This window comes from Triticum aestivum, chromosome 1D, assembly GCF_018294505.1.
Source record: "Triticum aestivum cultivar Chinese Spring chromosome 1D, IWGSC CS RefSeq v2.1, whole genome shotgun sequence".
Classification (NCBI taxonomy): domain Eukaryota; kingdom Viridiplantae; phylum Streptophyta; class Magnoliopsida; order Poales; family Poaceae; genus Triticum; species Triticum aestivum.
Window position 1 is genome coordinate 102819758 of NC_057796.1, and position 6600 is coordinate 102826357.

Here is a 6600-nt window from a genome sequence, read left to right on the forward strand (position 1 = left end):
GACTTTCTATAATATGTATCTGAAGCTAACCATGCTGACCAGTGAGGGCATCCTAAAGATTTTAGTAACACCACGAAGCACAGAACAACCACATGATGTCAATGATTGTCAGGTGAACGGCAATACCACAGGTAACATATATGATAGTAAAAATGTAGATGTACAAACCCTAGCTGACCATATCAAAAAAAGCAGAGGAGATGTACGACAGACCTATTAGGTCCACCAACTCCATCGATACCCAGCAAAGATACTTGGGCTCGTGACGACGACAGTCGTGGAGGAGAGAACGATGGCACCAACGAAAGGGCACGCTCCAACTTCAGAACACGGCTCCACCGTCGACCTTGATGAGCAGCATGACATCACAAACAAAATCATACAAACACAAAGGCAACCAAGGAAGCAAGCACACAAGCTTATAAATCAGGGCAACCAAAAATGCTACAACTACAGGTGCAAAAGCAGATCTCATGAGATTATTAGGCAACATCAAAGTTATATAGCATACTCTGATTACAATCAATAAAGTTATATAGCATATTCTCTTTCAACATCGAAATTGTATTTTTCATCCACCTAATAGAATATCAGAACAGAAATAAGGGAACTTAAGTGGAAGGGGCATATAGTTCAAAGTTCAATAGCAAGGCGTTGTTTATTATCGCTTTCATTCATCAAATAATGAAAAGAGCATCAGTTAGATGATAATAGAATAGTGTGATCATTAGACATAATTTTTAACTTTTTCCATTTATGATACTCTTGGCTTTGTACGAGAAACCCACTATTTACTTCACCTCAGGACTGGATTAGGAAATCTTTCTTTCAAGAGACCATCAGATCAGCTATTTCTATTATTGAATCAGCTAATTTTATCGTCTGACCTATTCACAATGGGAAGATTAAGGAGAGGGACATAGTAGAATGAAATATGTGTCACCTAAACAGAGTAACTCACCTTGTTGCCGCATGTTGGCATTGCTTGGGGAGGCAGTAGCTGTAGACTTTGAAAAGGATGTTGGGTATACGATTCTCCCTTTGCAGTAGCTTGTGGGAGACGCAACGTGCAGGCCGAGATCTCATCTCCCTTCCCCATCTCCCTCTCTACTTTCTCCTCCTGCCTGCTCTGTCTGCCAAAGAAAAAAATGCACCATCAAATTCAGAAAACTGAAGGATTGATCCTTTCCAAAGAAAATTTGGACGATGATTTAACCTTGGAAGTTTGGTGAGGTTAGGCCCGAGCTCAAGCTATTTGGGTAAGGCCCGAATATCAACAACAGAAAAAGTAAGCAAGAACAAATACGTCTTAGCTCGAGCTCAAGCTATTTGGGTAAGATAATAAGAACCAGTTCATCGACATATTTTGGATAGCTATAAAACACATTAAACTTCACATTAAGATTGTGAGATATACCTCAGGTGAGTAGATCCATTGATCGGCCCCCTTGGAAACATCACCAAACTTTTGCAGAAGTGGAGGAGTTTCAGAATAATTGGATCTTCTCACTACCTCCTCCATTGATAAAAGAGAAGAAGAAATTACATGGTAAAATTATACAGTCATCTGCCACAAAATGGAAAAATACAAACCATTAGCATGTCTGGATTACACGATTGTGGAAATTCATGTGCCTGTGTGAGAAAAAATTACTTCCTTCTTGGAAAAACTGTACTAAAAATAGGAAAAGTGTACAAAATAAGTGAGAGCTTGTGTTTGCCTCTGTTTTTCTACTACTGAGGTAAAAGAAGTGATGCACGTGCACCAAGTAATACATCAATACCAGCATCTAATTCCTCTTGTTTAACTGCGAGTCCTGAAAAAAAAAACAGTAGAAGCATCACATTGATTTAATTGTTGGTGGTTTTAGCTAGGAGGGATAATTGAAAAATAGGACCATGTTCATTAATACAACTATCTAAAACTAATCATATAGATCTGTAATGGAACACAACTTCATAGTCTTTGTGGCTTCATATAAAGTGGGTGTTCACATGGTCATATTACAGAATGAGTAAAAATTATAGGTTGGTATAATCATAACTTGTGACTGAGTGCCTTAAGAAGTTATTTTCATTACTGTAAAACAACATAATGTTTAGGGATACTTTTAGATGTGGTCCCAAAATATCAGTAAAAGTAGCGAATATTTTGTATTGCCTTTTAACCATGGCCTACCGGGAAAAAGTGACAATAGTCACGCAGTCACATGGAGATAACTCTAAATTCCACAACATATAATTAGCATGCTGATAGTGTTATTATCATGTGAAAAAGATCATAAATTGACATATACATTTGCTGCTAACCATGGCATGTCTACTTCTATGTGAGTATTAATACATTCGAGTGTGGATTATTAGTAAGCAAGTTAAATACTTTCAGCGCATTAATCTGAATCACATACTTACACATGGACTATGTAGGTTCCTTTCCTAACATTTAGAATGCCGACAATTTGCCCTTTTAAACTATAATAAAAACTCAGAGAAGCAAGTTTCCTTCCCCTTCTATTATTAATCCACACTCCGCTAACTGTCTTCCAAGAAGAGCACCCCACGCCCTGTAACTAAACAGAATCATGACCATCAACAATGGAAGTCACGGAGAAAGATGTCTTGATATGTATCTTATCTCCTCCTCTATATGGACCAGCTGGTGATAGATGTGTGGCTGTAGAGAGAGAGTTGACAGTAAACAAACCGAAAGCAATGAAAAAGGAAAACAAAGAGACTTAGTGCATAGGTGTATTATAAATTTTCTTGAACGGGGTATTAAATTGCCTTTCCTTTAACATTATCAAATTCCACATAATCCATGCTTTCGTGGATATTATACATAGGCTGGGGGGACATTCATGCTTCCCTGAAGCACTGGTCTAATATAAAAAGAACCTTTGCTTCAGAAATATAAGTTGGAAAAAAAGAGCTGCTGATATACAATGTAAGAGTAGGACAGAGAAAATACTACACTAAATTCCTACTCCTGTCATTTAACTAAAAAGTGGAAACCTAACCAAATATTCAATGGAATTGCTTATACTCTTCGTCCCAGCAAATCTTTCAAGTGTGTACAGAACTGCTGATGGAACGTAAGCCTATACACTACATAATCTGAACTCTTTTGGAAGGGAATTAATAAGAAATCCATAAGTTGAAAATTACTGAGTAAATAAAAGAGCACAAATATTACATATATAATCTTCCCAGCAGTCTATAGGAGTTTTGTCGAACACCTACAGACAAATCTGGAGGAAGATAAGCTACCCTTCCAATCTAAATCATCGTCACACCAGCATCCACCCCTTTTCTCATCACCCAGATATTCACAACATTCATACAACTTGGGAAGTATATCGTGTAGAGGAGCTCACCCACAAATCTGCCCTACTGTAGCGACCAGACCTCAAATAGTCTGTGCTGCTGTGCACCAGTGTCATCCCTGGATCAGTAATGCTGACACGCACAGTATAAATGGAGGATTTATAACAGAGTAGCAATCACACACTTATTACAACGAATATCTCCAAAGAGAATAAGTATGATAAATATGGCTTAAGGCCATCTAAAAACGATAACAGCGGAAGACTTGGAAGATAAGTGAGTCCATCAACTCCAGCGGCATCACTGAGTATAAGACCACGACCTAAGGCACCTTACTCGTCGTCTGAAAAGTCTGCAACATGAAACGTTGCAGCCCGAAAACGGGTCAGCACATGGAATATGCTGGCAATGTAACACATAGAGAAATAATGAACAGTAATAATACTATACTACATGCATATAAGGCTGGTGGAAAGCTCTATGGTTAAAGTTTTTTTGCGGAAAGCCAATTTTTCCCTACTGCAAAGGAATAAATTTTATTTAACTATCATGGTGGTTGTTAAACATTGAGATGGTTGACAGCATCTCAATCCCAATTAAGTGTCATCAATAACCCAACAAAATTAATTAAAAGTAACATGGTGATGAGATTCACATGATAATCCAGGTACTAGATACTCAAATTGTCCATAACCGGGGACACGCCTAACCATGATTGGTTTGTACACTCTGCAGAGGTTTGTGCACTTTTCCCACAAGACTCGATCTCCTCCGTTGGATTACTCGCACTACCTGGTGTTTGAGTAACGGATGACCGAGACACAGTCTTTCAGAAGTGTTTGCACCTTACGTATGGGTAGACAGTTACACCTACTTTCCCCTACATCTGATAGTCTACCACTGTAAGAGTTCACACAACTTAGTCAACTATGCTAGAGCCCATAATAGCTTGTGGCTGCACACGGAAGTTTCTAGCATGAATAATCTTATGATCCCTTTGAACCTGGGTGGCGGTCCAAAAGAAAAACAGGCAATCCTGGAATACCCAGGTACCTCAATCCACCCAGATGTGAGTTTTAGTTGCCACCTTAAGTAAACCATTATTAACAATCTCACATCTGTCATGAATATCACTCAAACCCAATCCACGTCTACGAGCATAGCATGGCAATATAATAGCAAACGTAGAAGTAACTCCCAAGGGTTTGATAAAAGAACAGGTAATAGGTACTACCTCAACTACTTCCCAATACCCACAATTTAATTAGATCCTAATCATGCAATGTTTGAGGAATAGATCTAATGCAATAAAAACTGGGTATGGAAGGTATATGATCAAAGTGTTACTTGCCTTGCTGATGATCCGCGAAACCTAGCGATTCGAAGTAACAAGCGGCACACTCCGGGTACTCTATCGCAAACAAACAAGCAAACAATAAGTACTCATCTAATGCACAGGTAAAACTCGAATGAAAGATCCAACCAGAAAGTTCAACTTAAGAACTCCGGTTTGCAAAAAGAATCAACTCGAACGAAGCAACGAAAGTCAAACGGCGAAAGAAACAAACTTCGTTTACTAATCTGGATCTAGGTCAAATTTTACAGTAGCAAAAACTTGTTTGAGTAGGTTAAACGGAAAGAGAATTTTGAGACGAAACTCTAGGCGCTTGAATCGCCTGATTCCGATAAACGAGCGAAAAATTAAACATAAACGAAGATTCGATCAGAAATCGAGATCTGAGATAATCGCGGAAAAATCGATGAAAAAGAAAAACGGGCGAACGGTTAAAGAACGGACGTTCGTTAACAGAGAAAATCCGACGAACGCGTTCGTTAAAACGAACGGGTCGGTGAACGTTCACAAAATAACAAAACCGAAGAAATAAACCGATCTAGGTTTTTTTTTAAAACGAACGTTTTTTTTAAAACAAAACCGGCAATGACGGCGAGGTATACCTCGTCGGGGCAGGGCTCCGGCTGGCTCCGGCGAGGGCCGCGGAGTGCGGCGGGGCTCAGGGGGCTCGGGGGGTGGCGAGGGGCGGCTCCGGCGGCGGGGTTCGGCGAGCGGCGGCGGCCTTCGGGCTCCGGCTCCGGCGGCGGGGTGCGGGGCGGGTGCGGGGCGGCGGCGGGGTGAGAGGGAGGGGGCGGCGGCGGGGTTTATAAAGAGGGGGGAAGGGGTGCTTGGAGGAGGGGGCAAGGCGCGGCGGCGGGGTGTCCGTGGCGGACACGGCGGCGGCGTCCGGCGTGCTCGCGGAGGAGAACACGGAGATGGGCCGGCGGCTCGGCAGGGCCTTGGCCCGGTCGGGCGCGGCGCGATTTTTTTTTAAACGTTCCGCCGAAAAATTCGTAGAAAAATAAATAAAATCCAAAAAAGATAAAACAAATTTTCCCCGTCTAGTTAGAATATTTAGAACAGGGTGAACATTTTTTTTTGACACAAAAATAAATTTTTGAAAACATGCAATATTTTTTAATGCAATTAAAATTGCAAATAAAATCCGAATAAAATCCAATAAATGATTTTAACATTTTTCCTCCAATATTTCAATTGTTTTGGAGAAGTCATATTTTCTCCTCTCATTTATTTTTAATGAAATATTTTTTCGGAGAGAAAAATAATTAAAACCAAAATCCTCGTTTTATTATTTGATGAAAATCAAATATGAAAATTCGAGAAAATCCCCAACTCTCTCCGAGGGTCCTTGAGTTGCTTAGGATTTATTGAGGATTTGTCGAAATGCAATAAAATATGATATGCAATGATGATCTATGTATAACATACCAAATTGAAAATTTGGGATGTTACACCTACGGAGGGGCACCTCTTGCTGCTCCACCTATTGAGTCTTCATCCGAATGCGCAACCCATGCACCTCCTGCAAAGTCCAAGATGCGATTTAGGGAGGAAGAAACGCATCAGAAGATTGAGCTTAGATAGGAAAAGAAGAATGGGGGCGGAGAGGACAGGAGATGGCTTACCATGCTCATCTTGGCGTCCTCTCCGGCGGTGTGGACGTAGCACGAGCTACTCCTGTTGAGCACCGAGCGCAGCAGCGGCGTGGGCAGTGGCATGTGCCCTTCGCTGACCTGCACCCCTCCGTTGCGTCGCGTCGTCGTCGACGCCCTGCTGCTGCGCATGTGCGGGCGCGTGGGTGCGGGATTGGTTGGGTCGGCGTGGGCAGGGGATTCTGGGGTTTGGGAGGGAGGGGACAGGTGGGTGGGGTGGGGTTGGGGCTGGATGGCCGAGGACGGGAGGGGCGCTGGGTTTGGCGTCTT

The 6600-nt window shown here is 41.7% G+C and overlaps 1 long non-coding RNA gene across 1 annotated transcript; it reads right to left on the reverse strand.

Moving 5' to 3' along the window:
• Positions 1-2625: 2625 nt before the first annotated feature.
• On the reverse strand, positions 2626-6364 carry LOC123166242 (uncharacterized). Its single transcript, XR_006483419.1, has 4 exons — positions 6304-6364; positions 6133-6200; positions 3375-3387; positions 2626-2674 (listed from the first exon to the last, which is right to left on the reverse strand). It is a non-coding gene; the product is annotated as an uncharacterized lncRNA (long non-coding RNA).
• Between the last annotated feature and the right edge of the window lie 236 nt (positions 6365-6600).